We start from the raw sequence: 17,368 nt of genomic DNA on the forward strand, positions 1-17,368 counted from the left end.
GGTCCCCAGGAGGCCATGGACCCATATTTCAATGGATTTCATCTCTGATATGCCGGTCTCTCAAAGAATGACTGTTATTTGGGTGATTTGTGATAGGTTCTCTAAGATGGTTCATCTTGTACCACTCCCTAAGTTGCCATCTTCCTCTGAGTTGGTGCCCCTGTTTTTGCAACAGGTGGTTCGCTTACACGGGATTCCTGAGAACATTGTATTTGACAGAGGAGTTCAGTTTGTGTCTAGATTTTGGAGGACTTTCTGTTCCAAGCTGGGAATTCAGTTGTCCTTCTCCTCTGCTTTTCACCCTCAGACCAATGGGCAGACAGAACAAACCAGACCTTGGAGTCGTATTTGAGATGTTTTATTTCTGCTGATCAGGATGATTGGGTTTCATTTTTGCCCTTGGACGAATTTGCTTTAAATAATAGAGCTAGTTCTGCCACTTTGATGTCACCTTTTTTTTGTAACTTTGGGTTTCATCCTCGATTTTCTTCAGGGCAGGTGGAGCCTTCTGCCTGCTCAGGTGTTGACACTGTGGTGAAGAGAATGCACCAGATCTGGGACCAAGTGGTGGATAAGTTATCTCTCTCCCAGGAAAAGGCCCAGCGGTTTTCCAATCGACATAGGACCATTGGTCCCCAGTTTAAGATTGGTGATATGGTGTGGTTATCATCAAAAAATATTGCTATGAAGGTGGCTTCTCCTAAGTTTAAGCCTAGATTTATTGGACCTTACAAGATTTTGGAGATTATTAATCCGGTCTCTTTTCATTTGGCTCTTCCTGTCACATTTAAAATCCATAATGTGTTCCTTAAGTCCTTGTTGAAGAGGTTTGTTGAACCAGTTGTTCCTGGGGTGGCACCTCCAGACCCTGTATTGGTTGAAGGTAACATGGAATATGAGGTAGAGAAAATACTGGATTCCCGTCTGGCTAGACGGAGACTCCAGTATTTGGTTAAGTGGAAGGGTTATGGTCAGGAGGATAATTCCTGGGTCTCTGCCTCTGAAATTCATGCCAAAAGATTGGTGCGTGCATTTCATCGGGCTCACCCTGATCGCCCTGGTGGCGTGGTTGAGGGTTCGGTGACCCCTCCTCAAGGGGGAGGTACTGTTGTGAGTTCATTTTCCCCTTCGTCACTGAGGTCTGGTGAACTCCCTATTCTGGTAAAGGAAGGTAATGAGCCTGATTATCAGGCAGCTGAGCCTAATGAGGATGACTGGCTGAGTGGAGTCACGGACTGGATATAAGGCTGCCGATGCCCTTCTGCCCTGCGGGTGATTTCTCTGTGGACTTCTAGGACACCAGTCTGATTCCTGCTCCTCTAAAGCCAAGTTTTCTGTTTTGCCTGTTAGCATTTTTGTTTTGTTTTTTGTTTTCCTTGCTTTTCTGTATTCTGCCATTCCCTGCTGGGGTGAGCTGAATCTCCTTTTGCTTGTAGCTCTGTCTTCAGAATATTCCTGAGTACTGACATAGCTTTTTTGAAGCCTAGCATCTTCAGGGCATTTTTCACTGTCAGTCTGTTGGCTCTTATTTTCATAGGGTTTTTCACGGATTGCAGACAGCAGCCTTCCTGTCCTTTTCTATCTAGTTAGCTTGGGCCCCTCTTTGCTCAGTCTATCTTTCTGTCTGTGTTAGTATTTTCATCTTGCTTCACCGTCATTATATGTTGGGGGCTGCCTATTGCTTTGGGGTCTGCTCTGGGGCAGTTTAGATTTCCCCTTTCTTTCGGCCTATTTAATTCTCCGGCTGTGATCGAGGGGTCTAGGGCATCGTAGAAACCCCCCACGGCTACTGTTAGTTGTGTTGATAGGTTCAGGGGTCTGCAATCCGATAGCTGCCAACTTCTCTGGTTTTCTGGACTTAGCTAGCATTTCTGTTTTTGCCTCCTACGGTGACTCAATCATAACAATGTTCATTCAGTTGATTAATTTTGTAGAAAAAAAGCAGATCACAGACATGGCACAAAACTAAAGTCATTTCAAATGGCAACTTTCTGGCTTTAAGAAACACTAAAAGAAATCAAGAGCAAAAAATTTGGTAGTCAATAATGGTTAAGTAACCATTACTGACTACCACATTTTTTTGTTCTTGATTTCTTTTAGTGTTTCTTAAAGCCAGAAAGTTGCCATTAGAAATGACTTTAGTTTTGTGCCATGTCTGTGATCTGCTTTTTTTCTACAAAATTAAACAACTGAATGAACATCCTCCAAGGCCGGTGATTCTATAATTTTTGCCAGGAGTTGTAGCTTTGGAAAGTGCACAGTGATCAGAATGAGCATTCTACACCACCCTAGATGCGAGAAGCTATGATGTATTGTTTATTCTGATACCTTTCTGTATAGCCAGCAGTACCTTTCTAAGAATATGTAGCTCATACATTTTAAATCCCTTGATTCATAGGATCCTGGGGAAAAAGAATCCTCCTGGTCTCGAAGAAGAGGTGACAAAGCTGTAAGGTGCACATAGAATCTAAAACCAAAACCAAAATATGCCAGGGCTGATATTATTATAAAAACCAAAAGAAAATCAGGCCTAAAAGATAACTTTTATTGAATCATTTTAAAACTCTCAAAAAGTATCAAAGGATTAATACCAAAATAGTGAGAGGATCAGACAGAAAAAAGTAATATGCCAGGTTCAAAAAATGTCTCAATTACAAAAGGATATAGACTAGGGAAATAGAGATAATACTGCCTATTTTCCCGACCTGGTAGCGTAGGTTGGCACCCTAGGGGAGACAAAATGATGCCACCGATCCACGTCGACTAGCCTAGCTGATACTTAAGGGATTCCCTCACCAAGCCAACACCAACACCATGAAACAAAAGTGCTTAAGGACTTATCAATGAAATAACTTCATCCATATCTGTTTGCTCAGTGAGCGTTCAGAAAACAGTCAGTATTCAAGTGCTTGTTTGAGTATACAAAAATGTGCCTCATGCAGATGGATAAACTCTGCCAGCAAGTTTAAGGGAGGCATATGTCTGAATAAGCTAGTCAAATCCCCAGATAACATTGATATAACCTGGTAAGATAACCTCAAAAAAAGTTGTCAATGAAAAAAACAGCTTCAATATCCTTGCTGTCACCATCAAGACACACAAAAATGATCTATCACCATACTGATTCAAGACGAATCAAAAAGCACTATACTGTGGGTTCACTATAAATATTGAGCTGACATACAAATTGGCATTTTAATTAACAACTCACTCAAAAATCTCAGTGGTAAATGACCACCTCCCAACCATAATTAGTCTGAGTTTTGTTGGTGGAAAGACACCGCATCCCAATGCATTGCTCCCTTACAGATGGAGTAAGGGATCATCAGGCGATTATACAGGGTGTGCCATTTATATGGATACACCTAAATGAAATGGGAATGGTTGGTGATATCAACTTCCTCTTTGTGGCACATTAGTATTTGGGGGGGGGAAACTTTTCAAGATGGGTGGTGACCATGGCGGTCATTTTGAAGTCAGCCATTTTGGATCCAAATTTATTTTTTTCAATGGGAAGAGGGACATATGACACATCAAACTTATTGAGAATTTCACAAGAAAAACAATGGTGTGTTAGGGTTGGGGGAATGCAGCAAATAAAATATAATAATAAGGTGCGTTCGCAACCCGGAGTCCACCGTGCAGTGATGGTATACTGGTGCTTGGTAATTGCGAACACAGAATGAACACCGGTGGGGTAACCGCTGACCAGTGTGTACAGGAGCGAACTCTGTTACTGTACAGAGCCGCAGAACACAAGTACCAGAGCCTGTTAACCTCACAGGGCTTGGCAAGGTGAACACTAGTTAAGAGACACAGGACTCTGCCCCAAGAACACAGGGTTAGAGTCCCTCTAGTCCCACTAGCATTCGACACTGCAACTGCGATGCCTGAACTAAATAATATAATCGCACCACGTGCGCACTGCATCGGTTCAGAGGACGCCAATAACCACCCAGAGCGGGGAGGTAAGCGCTTGACTTGCGTACGGCGCTGCTGCACATGAAGTCCAGTGGTGCCTTGTGTTGACTGGTGCTATCTAGTGCTAACACTCATGTGGAGAGCGGGATGCTCTGTGGCACATAGATTATGCCACTGACTATCTCCTTAAACCATAACTCATACACAACCGAGGGTAGGGGTTTCATAATGAGTCAGTCACCATTCTCATACATCCATCATCACACACACAACTATCCATCAGAGTCTATATTAGCGAACCTTTTATAGCAGCGTCCTTCCAGGACCTTCCCGATGGTTCAATCCGAGCTGCTTGAGGACCTGAGCATATGACCTCCGACCTCCAATGAGAGGTGATCCCACGAGCATGCTCAATAGGTTGCAAAAAGGACAGTCTCTGGAGCTGCTCACTGCTGGCTAGTGTGGATTGCTAAAGCTGGACCAGAGGTGGCAGCAGCAAACAACCTGACCGCACTAGCTTGAGCAGGACGCCGGGAATGACGCCTTTGCTGAGCAGTCTCCTCTGCGGTCAGGACTGAATGGGAGATCACAGAAGGCAAGGCAGGGTATTCCTCCTGTGCAGAGGTCGGAATCCAACCCCTAACATTGTGTGCTTGTTTTTAACGTAACTTTATTCCTTCACGAGTTATTTACAAGTTTATGACCACTTAGACTAGTTTCATACTAGTGTTCTCGGGCGCAGCGCAGGGCCGCCGCTTGGCTGCGCCCCCTCTGGTCAGCTCCTCCTAGGATCGCATGATGCTGCATGCGATCAGCGTACCCTATATTTAGCGTTGGATACGCTGACCGTACGCTGGTTTGATTTTGCTGGCACTGCGCCCTTTTGGTGCTGCGCCCAGCGCACAAAAATGCAACACAGTGCGTTTTTGTGCGCTGGGCGCAGCACCAGCAAAATCAGACCAGCGCACGGTCAGCGTACCCGAAAGAGTATGGGGGCACCACCGAACTATTCAAAAGGGATCCAACCTTGACCTATAACAAAGTGCATGATTATCAAAAAGAAGAAAGTCATAGGTCACAAACAGGGGATCACCCTAGGCAGGAGTTAACATGAAAATTCAAATTTTATTAGACACAGAAAAACAGACACAAAAATATTTAAAACATTAAAAATGGTCAATAGTATAGGTAATGGGGTGCTCACCGCAGTAAAGTAGGTGCTCAGAGGTAAAGAGTAAATACTAATATGAAAAATAACCTCGGCACACTCAAAGAAATAAATTCACGTGGCTGCTTATAATTTTTATTTGGAATTTCAACGGACCAAAAAGAATAAAGTACAGATAAAAAAAATCAAACGTTTCAGCTCTCTAGCCTTTGTCAAGGATTTATCTATAATGACAAACAAATCTCATCTCAATACCTTCATAGAATAGAAACAAAAAAGGTCCATATAATACACTTTGTTGCCATGATTGAGAACACAACATATATAATACAAACAAAAAACATCACAAATAATACATTTATTGTTCTTGGATAATAAATTCACATGAGAGGCATATAATATCTGCTCACAAATGCACAATGAGGCAAAAGAATTGATCAAAAGAATGCACTTAATACCTGTGAATAAATTGAAGACAAACTGGTCCTAAATTATGCAGACAGGATGCACATGTTCAATAGTGACCTGTAGGAGTCACCTTCTGATCAAAAACGAAAAGATATAGCGTGAGAAACCAAAAAGGATATAAAAAAGAACATGGTCCAGTATCCAAAAAACATACCGATTGTGTGAGTTCATATCCAAGCCGTCAGGAGCTGGTGCAATAACGTGGTGCGCTTGAAAGCGCATTGTGAGCCGTCAGTCCCTTAAATACAGGCGTAGCAAAGACACTTCCGGGTAGAGGTCGGCGTTCACCGCTGTGTACTGCGCATGCGTCGTCCAGAAATGGCGGAGATAGCCGAAGAAGAACGAAGGAAAGAGAGGGCGGCATTCACCGCTGTGTACTGCGCTGTGTACTGCGCATGTGCCGTCCGAAGACGGCAGGGACAGCCAAAAAAAGTGGAAAGGAGGCGTGTATCTCCAAGGAAGGAGAGTGCAGGGACTTAACCAGGAGTGCTATATGAATTGCTGGAACCGAACCAGTGTGTAGCACATAAGTGCTGTGACAGGATACTGGAAAACAGTTGTTAGGATATCTAAAAAGAAAAAGGAAATGAAAAATAATTCTTTATAGAAAGCAGATTAACACATACGGAGTATCAAAGTTTGTAATCAAAAGTGACATAAGACAGAAAAATCCATATAGACAAATAAATAAATAACTGCTACTACAGAGTGGAAGGGAACAATATTAACTCTTTACTATAAATAATAATTCCAATGCATCATAAGGAGAAAATCAATAAGAGACCTCATATTCTCTATTAAGTCCTAACGGTGTTAATGTTTGTAGTGTGTGGATCCAAAAGGATCCATGTTCCTTCAGTCTCTTTATCCTATCTCCACCCCTTCTTGATATTTGAACTTGATCGATAACTTGAATTTCGTAATAATCTACAGCTTAAAAAGATGAATAAATTCCTGCGGCATATGGACGATTATCATAATAATCAAGTGTACCGATGGCGTTTTTCTAGTACCTACAGGAATACTCGATCATTTCGGAGAGGATACAGCTCCTTATCCACCAGTTCAGACAGCGATCATGGAGTGTCACGTCCAACTACAACTTCTTTTTTGGGAGTACGATGGGAATGTCCATACAGAGGAAGATGCGGAGGGGCAAACGACGGTACAGCAGAACAGTCGAGAATGACAACGAGATAACAGGTAGGCGGCAAAGAGACAATATCGTGTACAACATCTCGTCCGAAAGCCTTTCCCCCTCGGAGATGACATTGCTGCAAAAAGGCTTAAGTTTTTGTCCCACTTCCTCTTTAAATTCGTTTCAGTTGGATCAAGACCTGCATAGATTTTATAGAATGTTACGCCTTAAGGCACATTTCTCCGATTGTATTCCTATGACGGGTGTAGATACTACTGATACATTTACCAAATTTTCATTAGCATCTCTTAAATTATGGTTTGTGAGCAATTTTATGCCACCACGAATCTATCATCCCATTGAAACTTTTATTAACCTTGTGCAGCGTGACGTTAATGAGGTACTACAGACTATTAACAGGGGTCATTTACGAGTCAGAAATAATTTAACATTGGAGGAAAAGAGATCATTAAATGATCTAAAGGAGAATAAAAAATTAGTCATAAAACCAGCCGATAAGGGCGGAGCATTGGTTGTCATGGATCGGTCATATTATATAATGGAGATTCTTTCCCAACTAAGTGATACTGACACCTACACTCCCATTTCACGTAATCCTACATACAATATAGCAAGGAGTGTTAGAAAACTTGTCGATTTTTATTGTCAATTGGGTACCATTGATCTTAAACTTAGTGAATATCTTATTAATACCAATCCTACTATACTGGTGTTTTACACTCTCCCAAAGATACACAAAGACTTTTTGAGACCCCCTGGATGACCAATTGTCGCCTCCACCAATTCTATTGTTTCTCCCTCATCTATAACATTCTGACTCCTTATGTATCTTTAATAAGGTCCTTTATCAAGGATACCTCTGATTTTTTTACAGAGCATTAAAGATGTTGGTCCCATTCCTTTTGGGAGCAGACTAGTGACACTAGATGTGAACAGACTGTATACTAGTATCGGACATCAAGAAGGTATTGAAGCTATGGTTAATTTTTTGTCTAAAAATACGATTTTTACAGGAGATCAGATCGAATTCTGCAGGGATTTACTCACATTAATTTTGACAAAATTTTTTTTTCTTTTTGAAGATCAGTTTTTATGCAAAGGAGGGGGACAGCCATGGGGTCCAATGTGGCACTCCCCTATGCCAATATATTCATGGCACATTTTGAGGATTTATTTGTTTATGATTATCCTTTATTTACAGCCTTTGGGTTATCCTGGAAACGATATACCGACGACATTTTTTTAATTTGGACTGGCAATGAGGAGACTCTCCTTTTTTTTAATCATTTAAATGGATGTGTTGCAGGATTAACTTTTTCTCTTCATCATGATTGCCACTCTATAAATTTTCTTGACACTTTGATTATAGTCAAATCTGATGGCTCCACTGATACTGACTTGTATGTTAAACCTACTGATAAAAACAGTTTACTGCATTTTGAGAGTTGTCACCCGAAACATATTAAGCAGGCTGTCACGAACTCATTTTCTGCTCCACCAGTTGAGAGTTCCCCTTCCGTTCTCCCTCTGGTGGTGACAGGAGGTAGTGCGGTTGGTTTAAGTGGTAGTGATCTGCCACCTGATGAGGAAGATAACGATTGGATCTCTGGAGTATCAGACTGGATATAAGACAGCTGACGCCCTATCCGGGTGCTGGTGATTCAGTCTGCTTCTCAGGTCCTGGACTTCAGCTCTCTTCCAGTCTTCTCAAGATAAGTTTGTTTTTTGCTATTGTTCACACTAGCGCTTGTTGGTCAATTCAGTTTTTTGTGTAATCAGCCTGCCCCTGCTGGGGCTATGCTGAAATTCCATTCCTATTAATCAGCATTTACCAATCTTTTTGTCCCTTATTAGATTGGCCTCTTTTTTGCTCTGTCTCAGAATATTTCAGAGTGCTGATATAGGTTTAGAAGTCTAGTGACTTCAGGGTTAATTTTGCTATCAGAAGTGTTAGACATTATTTTTGTAGGTTTTTTTTGGCAGATTGCAGACAGTGTCTTTCCTTTTCTGTCCTTTTTAGTTAGGCGGGCCCCATCGTTTGCTCAGCCTATTTTCCTGCCTTTGTTTGTATTTTCATCTTGTTTCACCGTCAATACATGTGGGGGGCTGTCTTTCCTTTGGGGTCTGCTCTGGGGCAGTTAGTTTTCCTCTTTTCCTGCTTTAGGCTTATGTAGTTCTCCGGTTGTGATGAGGCGTCTAGGAACGCTCCACGACTGCTGCTAGTTGTGCGGGTAAGATCAGGGATCTGCAATCTGCATAGTTACCAACTTCTCTGGTTTTCTGAGACTTAGCTTGTTGTCTTTTTTTCCTCCTCGGTTTCCCATTCATAACAGCAGGCATTACCAAGGTCACAATATGTACGGATTGATAGGATAGTTTTGGATCCTTCCACTAGAAGTGTGAGACTTAAAGAAGTTGAGGAACGTTTTCGGAATAGAGGTTACCCTACCTCTATACTTAAGCATAAGGCTGAACCTGCCCTACCTAAAGAGAGAGGACGGAGATTAGCGTTTGTTAGCACACAGTGCAGGAGGGTGAGCAGCCCTCAGTGATGGTGCAGGAGGGTTGAGCAACGTACTCCGCACCCCGAGAATCCGCACTGCAACGTACTGCAGCCGACATCTCCTGGTCACTCCAGTGGGACAGCGAGTGTAGAAAGTGCAGTGTGCCCAGCTACAAGTAAAACCATGCATGTGCAGAGAAGCGAGGGCCGGCTACAGGACACTAAATTGCTGTCCCATCTGTCGGACAGCACACATCAGCCCAAGCTTGATCCTGGGATTTCTGCAGCTCTCTTTACGTTAGGTATACAGGTTTATGGACTAGGCGCTCAATGGTTGCGGCCAGAAGTTGGACCGTTGTTTGTTGGACCCCATCTGCAGACAATACTCCGGCCGTTGCCTTTACTACAACCCTCAAAGGATCATCTGCGGCTGAGGAACCTAAGGACACGATAAGATTGATAACTGGACTGTTGTTAGTTTGCAATTTCTCTTTTCAACTTAGCTGTTTATCTCCCTGCGAGGAGTTCCTCTATTGATTCAGTTAAACGGTTATACTGTTAACCCTTGCTCTGCCTTCCTTGTATAACTGCATCGCGCAACCTGCTTACAGTCACATGACCACTTGGCCTCGCCGTCGGCACAGGGGAATCTTCACATCTTGTACTCTGCGCGATGTGAGGGATTCACAAGTCTGCAGTGACAGAGTGACTGCAGACTTTCATGATAAGCATGGACAACCCCTTTAATATAGTTCATAATAGTAACAGAAATCAAACCTTTGCTACAGCCAAGATGTATGAGAAGTTACCGGACAAGTGGTGACCGCTGTGAGCACAAAATATGTTTGTAACTTTTCTTTTCCAGTCTAAAAATTAGGAGACTAGTGTCCATAATAAAGGTGTAATCTTTGAAAGTCATAGTTTCAAAATGTAGAGTTATGAAACATGAAGATAAGAATAAGAAATATGACTTGTGAAGTCTTGTGGCTACAACATAGTTTAATTGCAGGTAAAATGATATGCAAGTTCTGAAGCAATCTAGCAAAAGTCAGCTGTGCGCCTCTTTCTCATGACATTTAATCTATGTAACTCAATGAGATGGTTCATATTATCAAGAACAATAAATGTATCTGTACAAAGGTCTAGCTGAGGTAATGGCGTTGGTGATATATATATATAATACTTGAAAAGATCTGAAATATATGGAAAAGATTTAAAATTCTATTAATTAGTTGATTGAGAAGCAAGGGAGGTCTTTCAAGGTCTTCTGGATGTGGTCATATTTGGACTGATTCCTAGGATGCATTAAATTAAGAATTAATAATGGCAGCCACAGTATTACTTCTTGTGTTTTAATCTGCAGAACCATGTCTAGAAGGTGTTCTCATTGCTACTGCAAAGGTTTAAGTGTTTTCATTTTCATTCATTTAGCAAGATCATTACAAAAAAGTTCTGTAAGAACTGTAAGGCTTATATACCTTTTCAAGTTCTCATAAAAATGTTAAAGTTGCTGGAGTCCACCTTGTCACAAAATCAACAGACAATCTAAGCTTAAAAGAGTTATCCAGGCATACAGATTATTAAGGTATTGTGAAGTCTATGTGAAACGAAGAAATGTCATAACTTGCTGTAAAAAATTCAGCTTTGTTTCTGAGCGTTCACATGTGTCAATCATCTGACCTCCATCTTCTTGCTTTCTGCTGCAGTTTGTTCAAAGCAAAGAGTAACAGATTTCCCATCTGTGCTTTGAATGGAATGTCAGTCAAGCCCCTCTTGTATGCAGGACTCAGGATAGCTCTGTAGTTTGAACTGTGATGTTATGACCTGTGCTTCTCAGCAAGTTGTGAAACACTGGGGATGTGCACTGGGGCAGGGTCCATGAAGAAATACAGGCTCCACACACAGAAAAATAGTAAACTTATCAAGTAGTGACTTTAGCTAGAGGGGATGGAGATAGGTAGCCAGGAGTGACTGATTACACTATATTAAATTAATGTGCTATTACTTATAGCTGTCATGGGTGTGTTAGGTGTGACAGGCAGTCATCCTGGGTCCGGCTGTAGAAGGTCATTGCGTTTAGTTCAAGCACCTTCTTGATTTTTGCATCTTTGTTATGGAGCAATATCCTTCTCCTTCTAGGACCCAATAGTTACCTCCACATTCTGCTGCTATTCACACACCTGTGCTGAAGGCTTAAATACATTCAATTGATGTAGCATAGTACAGGTGTTAGCTCTTACTTGCCTTATTCTTGTTGAAAGTTCTAGCAGTCGGCTACTGTCTTCCCTGAGGACCCTTGGAGGATTGCTGGCGTGACGTCTCGGTTGTGTTCTCAAGCTAAGTATTTCCCCCATCCGTCTACCCTCTCTGTCTTTAATTCTAGTGGGGACTGACAATTGTCACCCCATCCCCTCCTTATGTAGTGCATATCACTAGGGTCTGGCAGGGATTAGGTTCCTGCTTGGCGATAGATGCAGAACCTATTTTTAGGGCAGACAAGGTAGTTTTAGATCTGCCTATGGGTCTCCATTCCCCTCTTCCCTAGTGTTTGGGCTCCCTGTCATGCTCTTACTAAATGAATGGGATTCAAATAGCTTAGCAAGCAGCTAAATCGCTATACCGGGTCCAATAAGGGAGACTGTAGTTGAATCTGTGTTTTATTGAACGTAGGTATATAGAGGAGGTGAAACTAGGATCAGAAATACATGAAGACAATCAGTGCCGGGTACATACAAAGTACATATATACATAACGTACATGATGGCACTAACAGCTGAACAAGGAAACTATCTAAGCTGGCCAGTAAGAGAGACAGGTATTTATAAAGGGAGCGTGTCACTTACCAGCGATGCTAACACTGGGGGAAAGATGGATGAGGTGTTTCCAGTATGCAAACAGATTGAAAATGGAGGACTGGACAGGGAAATGGGGATGGACTAGACCATAATCCCTTGCAAATCCACCCATGATACAGTGGGAGTTGGAGGGAAAAAGAAACGAAAACAGGAAGAGAATAACACTGCAGTTATTATTTTTGGCCACTAGATGGAGCTGGAAACAATGCACATCAAACTGTATGGCAACTGAGCATTATCACTGAATTTATGCAATGGAAATAAACATTTAAGAGTCATTATTTATGTTGGAGACAGAACACTCCCCCTGCCCTCTTACTGTTGTTGTGCACTTACTTATCCTTTACCCAGTGCGACAATAGCTTCCCTACAGTACACTGAGTCCACATAGTGGCAGCAACAGTACCTATAATATTAAAGAGTTATATACTAACATCCGCAATAATCCGAACCTTCCACTTCCTTATCCAAGAACCATGTAGAAACATGTCTAGAAGGTGTTCTCATTGCTACTGCAAAGGTTTAAGTGTTTTCATTTTCATTCATTTAACAAGATCATTATAAGGTTTTAGGCATGCCCTAAAACTGCTCTTCTTTAGGTTGGCCTATTGCCTCGCCTCATTTAACAATTCCAGTTTTGCCCTTCCAAAATTTTGTATCTGTACTTGTATACAATACTGGCTGGTGACTGGTTTATGCAATGCTATTTTAATACATTGCTGGCTGGACCGAACAAAACAAGCACTTTTTACAATTTACCTTTCATGCCTCCCCTAGTTTCTCATAGAGTGTAAGCTTGCAAGCAGTGCCCTCACTCCTCTTGTATCTGTTGAATTGTGATTTCTCTGTTATGTCTTTACTGTCTGTATAAGTCACCACTGTAATGTAAAGTGCTGCGGAACATGTTGGTCTTATAGAAATAAAAATGATTATTATTACAGGTGCTGTTCTGAAAAAATAACAAATGAAAGCATAAGTAAGAGTGATTATTTAAATTATTTAAATAATCACCCTTACTTAGGTTTTCATTTGTTATTTTTTAGCGATGTCTGAAAAAGATCTGGATGAGGTCGAAACGTTAGTCGCTCCTTAACATAATTTGCACTCATCAGACCTGCAATTGTTTTTGTTTGTGGTGTAACTTCTTGCACAAGAATTAAAATTATTGTTCAACTTGCATCTATGTGAGTGCGGCTATTTGACTATTTCGACAGACTCAATTAATCACTCAGACTTCAACCTCTACAACATGGGCAAGACCAAACAGCTTTATAAGGATGTCAGGGACAAGATCATAGACCTGCACAAAGCTGAAATGGGCTACAAAACCATAAGTAAGACACTGGGTGAGATGGCGACAACGGTTGGTGAAATAGTAAGAAAATGGAAGAAATACAAAATGACTGTCAATCTACATCGATCTGGTGCACCATGCAAAATCTCACCTCGTGGGGTATCCTTGATCATGAGGAAGGTGAGAGATCAGCCTAAACTACATTGGGGAACTTGATAATGATCTCAAGGCAGCTGGGACCACAGTCACCAAGAAAACCATTGGTAACACATTACGCCGTAAAAGTTTAACATCCTGCAGTACCCGCAAGGTCCCCCTGCCCAAGAAGGCACATGTGCAGGCCCGTCTGAAGTTTGCCAATGAACATCAAGATGATTCTTTGAGTGATTGGGAGAAGATGCCGTGGTCAGATGAGACAAAAATTGATCTATTTGGCATGAACTCAAATCGCCGTGTTTGGAAGAGAAATGCTGCCTATGATCCAAAAAACACCATCCTCACTGTCAAGCATGGAGGTGGAAACATTATGTTTTGGGGGTGTTTCTCTGCTAAGGGCACAGGACTACTTCACCGCATCAGTGGGAGAATGGATGGAGTCATGTACCGTAAAATCCTGAGTGACAATCTCCTTCCCTCTTTCAGGACATTAAAAATGGGTCATGGCTGAGTCTTCCAGCGAGACAATGACCCAAAACATACAGCCAAGGCCACAAAGGAGTGGCTCAAATCACATAGAAAACTTATGGGGGAGTTGAAGCTTCGAATTGCCAAGCGACAGCCTCAAAATCTTAATGATTTAGAGATGATCTGCAAAGAGGAGTGGACCAAAATTCCTCCTGACAGGTGCGCAAACCTCATCATCAACTACAAAAAAGTCTGACTGCTGTGCTTGCCAACAAGGGTTTTGCCACCAAGTATTAAGTCTTGTTGACCAGAGGGATCAAATACTTATTTCTCACTGCAAAATGCAAATACATTTATATAATTTACACAATGTGATTTTCTGGATTTTATTTTTGATATTCTATCTCTCAATGTTAAAATTAACCTACCCTTAAAATTATAGACTGTTCACGTCTTTGTCAGTGGGCAAACTTACAAAATCAGCAAGGGATCAAATACTTATTTCCCCCACTGTAGCTCTGCCTCTTGAAAAATGTAATCTAGGGGCACTTTGGAAGAGCTGACAGGAAGTTCTGAATATAAATAATAACAGTCAATAAAAATGGCTGCAAGGGGCTGAAAAAATAAGAAAATAAAAACAAATCTAGAGGGTTGGGGAACTCATTACAGGGACAGCTGTGCCTGTAAAAACACTTTAATATAGTCTTAACATTATCACCCCCCCAAAAAAAAAAATCTTACACTGTAGATAAAATTATTTTTACCCGTTTAGACTTTTAAAAGGAGTCTGTCAACCCCAAGCATATAAAACTTAAACAAATATATAGGTGACTCGGTCCCAATAAAAAAAAAATCATATTAGCAGTAGAGATGAGCAAATCTTTCATAATTCTAATTCGACGAATTTTCCCACAAAATTTGATTCACATTTAATAAATTCAAGAATATATTTAATACTGGAAAACTCGTAATTGTAAGTATATTACACGTCGGGAGAGGAGCAAGAGAATGAACCTGACAGACTACAGGAGAGACAGAGGACCCCCACTGATTATAAGAGCTTAAACTCTACAGAAGAGAGAGACTTACCAAGTGACTGGAGATGAAAAATGACTCTGCCATTAGATGGCCCAGGCACTGACCACCACTGTACAAGGTGTGATAATCCGCTAGATGTCAAAGCTGCAGGGAATTATATGTTCAGCCAAACCAGGACAAAGGCCTCTCACCCAACCTACCAGTATCCTACTCTGAACCAATGAGGGGCAAGAACCCCGAAACATCTGTTTGCAGATGGTGGTCTTTTCCATTTGGGGAAGACTCTAATTTGGCTCAATATCACAAGGCAAGTGGAAAGACATTGACTATAAAAAGTGGCAACCTTCAAGAGGTGACACTAGAAAGCCAGCCTTGTAGCAGTACTAATGTGCACAATTAATGTAGTAAATAGGTTTATAATAATAATAATTTTTATGTCTATGTCTAGATTCTGCAGCATTTTACATTTAGAAGATTCAAACCGGATAGGGACCAAGTAATGGCTGGTCCAAATATTGACCTGAAAGTCTTGTTAGAAAGTAGATCACATGAAGGCATGACTTACAGTAGAGCTGCTGCATACCTTATTACACGGCCTTTTGTTCTCTTTCTAAAGACGATTACATAGCTCTGCTTCTTCTATTTCTGTGGAAATGAACAATAATTGTAGTTTGGCCTTGGGAAAAATTCATTGCACAAATGAATTAGAAATGTTCAGGCAATTTGCCTAAAACGTTAAAATCCACACTTTCAAAGTCAGGTTCCCAAGCCTCATCTCGCTGCTCTTCTAATTCCCGAGCCTGATTTCTGACAGCTGAAGGGCCTTTTATTAGGTGTTCTAAGTCTGCGGAGGATTTCAGCTTCTAATGTACAATCTTAACTTAAGTTGAAACCAAACTCATCCGATATTCTGGTCATTAGCCCGGCATATTCGGATGGGTTATAGGAAATCTTATTTACTGTAATTGCTTGTTTTATATTGCTTGTAAAAAATATCTCCCTCCATCCTTTTTAGTTTTTTTCTGGTGTAACAACAGTAAATTTAATTTAATTTGTGGGTTTTTTTCACCACTGAGATATAATTTTTGAAGATTTTATTTTTATGGAAAGGAAAAAAAAGCAAACAATTACAGATCCTAACAGGGTCCAGAAGAGCGTATATGACTGCTTAGTGAATATAAACAGAAATAGTGGACAAAGTATTGCTGGGACCCAGGTTTCATTTAAAGGAAGTTCTAGCTAGGAGGAAAGGTGAATAGAAAATGTCATTTTGGATATTATATTCATACAAAAGAATCCATAGTTTCTTAAAGGAATATTCTCTATCATATATACTATATACAGTATAGCTGAGATGTGTGTATTTGTCTATACATGCCATCCACAAATAATTAGGACTAAGTAAATTATGAATGGCTGAGAAGTGAATGCCCCTTTAATTTTAATATCAATTAAATATAAATCATAAATTAATAGTACACAAGATATATTATAAAGTGGCTTATTTTCATATTAGAGAAATCTTCTTTCTCCTCCTGGATTGATCTTTTACTCAAAATTTATGGGCAAAATCTATATGCAGTGAAGACATATTTTCCAATACTGAGATAGGAAATGGCAGTTGGTTCTTGTAAAATTCTATGGAGGGGGAAGGGCTAAAGGAGACTACAGACATTCTACTGCAAGATCTCCTGAAAAAAAACAGTTACAGTTCTCCATAGAACTTTGTAAGCACCAGTATGCATAATTTTTCTCAGTAATGGGAAAATTTGTATTTACAAAAAGCAAAGTTTACCTGTGAATTGAGAATTTTGAGAATAAATGATCAGTCCAGGAGGAAAAAAGAAGTGATGTTGTGTCCCACGAATGGGAACAACCTGTAATGTATATTTTCTGTGTTTAGTTTTTTCCTCCAATCAGCAAAATTCCCTGTTGTTGCTAGGTTGAATTAGACTGTGTGAAGATTGTCCCTATGTCCCTCCAGTAGTTGAGCTCTGTATTAGGTTGCTCCTCCCTTCTTCAGTTTAGCCTACAGCAGCCATTACTCAAGATGCATGTGTACTCCCCTGTACAGATTACTCCTTTTTACCTACTGTTCATTGTAAACTAAGATTTTGGAAGAAAATAGCATAGTTTTGCCTGGTCTATCTACAGTTTCATTGCCAGTGGAGTTAAACTATCTGCGGACGTCTAGTGGCGTGAGTATGAGTTACACAATTTTCTAAGAACTTGATAGTTAGAACGCCTGGGATTTGAAGTCATCAGGAAGAGGCAAAATAAGCGGAGTTCTCGAATAAGTACTTTTTTAAATTTTGCTATATCCTATTGATTTATATTT

At 40.7% G+C, this 17,368-nt stretch overlaps 1 protein-coding gene across 1 annotated transcript in view; it reads right to left on the reverse strand.

The window, feature by feature from the left end:
* Window positions 1–5,517: 5,517 nt before the first annotated feature.
* Window positions 5,518–17,368, reverse strand: part of RNLS (renalase, FAD dependent amine oxidase) — a 280,491-nt gene continuing 268,640 nt past the window's right edge. The window contains exons 8-9 of the transcript XR_012220619.1: window positions 15,614–15,675; window positions 5,518–6,126 (exon numbers count right to left, since the gene is read on the reverse strand). The gene's annotated coding sequence lies outside the window, so the exon portion shown is untranslated. The remainder of the gene's footprint in view (window positions 6,127–15,613; window positions 15,676–17,368) is intronic.

Source organism: Dendrobates tinctorius, unplaced genomic scaffold (genome assembly GCF_039654945.1).
Source record: "Dendrobates tinctorius isolate UK_male_01 unplaced genomic scaffold, ASM3965494v1 ptg000156l, whole genome shotgun sequence".
Lineage (NCBI taxonomy): Eukaryota > Metazoa > Chordata > Amphibia > Anura > Dendrobatidae > Dendrobates > Dendrobates tinctorius.